Here is a 1,369-nt window from a genome sequence, read left to right as displayed (position 1 = left end):
GCTGAGGAAAGGGGCCGTGGAACGTGTCTCCCCCCCAGACAGAGACGCCGGCTTCTACAGTCGGTACTTCATAGTCCCCAAGAAGGACGGAGGGCTGCGCCCTATTTTGGATCTGCGGGTTCTAAACCGGTCTCTGAGGAGATTCAGGTTCAAGATGCTCACCATCCCCGCCATCATGTCGCACATCCAATCCGAGGATTGGTTCGTCACGATAGATCTACAGGACGCCTATTTCCACGTCTCCATCCGTCCTTCTCACAGGAAGTTCCTGAGGTTCGCCTTCGGGGGTGTGGCTTACCAGTATCGGGTTCTTCCATTCGGCCTGGCACTTTCCCCTCGCACATTCACCAAGTGTATGGATGCAGCACTGGCCCCGCTGAGGCTCCGGGGCATCCGGATTCTCAACTACATCGACGACTGGCTCATCCTGGCCCAGTCTCGAGAGTTGGCGGTTCGGCATCGAGATGTCGTTCAGGCTCATCTGCGGCGTTTAGGGCTGAGGCTCAACGCAAAGAAGAGCGTGCTGGCGCCCACCCAACGGACTACGTTCCTAGGGGTTGTATGGGATTCGACAACGATGCAGGCACAATTGTCTCCGGCACGTGTCGACACCATATTGGCCGCCGTGAGAGGGGTGAAGTTAGGCCACACCATCACTATGAAACACTTTCAACGAGTGTTGGGTCTCCTGGCAGCTGCGTCCAGCGTAATACCATCTGGACTACTGCACATGAGACCCCTGCAGTGGTGGCTGAGGAACAAGGGTTTTTCCCCGAGGGGAAACCTCTCCATCTGATTTGGGTTACGCGCAAGTGTCTTCGTTCCCTATCAGTTTGGAAGGAAACTTGGTTCCTGTCCCAGGGGCCCGTGCTGGGAGGGTCTTGTCGCTGGCTGGTTATTTCGACAGACGCCTCCCTCACGGGCTGGGGCGCGGTCATGGACGGCCGCTTTGCAAGGGGATCCTGGCAGGTGCATCAATCCGAGTGGCATATCAACTGTCTCGAGATGTTGGCGGTGTTCCAGGCTCTAAGGAGTTTCCTGCCCGATCTCCAAGGCCACCACGTCCTGGTTCGTTCCGAAGAGAACAACACAGCGGTGGTGGCCTATCTGAATCACCAGGGTGGTCTGCGCTCGTGCCCTCTGGACAGACTGGCGCGTCAGATCCTCCTGTGGTCCCAGCAGAGGTTACTGTCGCTCAGGGCGATGTATCTCCTGGGGACGCAGAATCAGGGAGCAGACCTGCTGTTGAGGCAGGGGCTGAGGCCCGGGGAATGAAGACTTCACCCCGAAGTGGTGGAGCTCTTGTGCGAAGAGTGCGGCCCCATAGACGTGGATCTGTTTGCGTCTCAAGAGACTACGCACTGCCCGC

This window comes from Micropterus dolomieu, linkage group LG06 (assembly GCF_021292245.1).
Source record: "Micropterus dolomieu isolate WLL.071019.BEF.003 ecotype Adirondacks linkage group LG06, ASM2129224v1, whole genome shotgun sequence".
NCBI lineage: Eukaryota > Metazoa > Chordata > Actinopteri > Centrarchiformes > Centrarchidae > Micropterus > Micropterus dolomieu.
The sequence above is the reverse complement of the archived record's forward strand: the minus strand, read 5'-3'. Positions refer to the sequence as shown.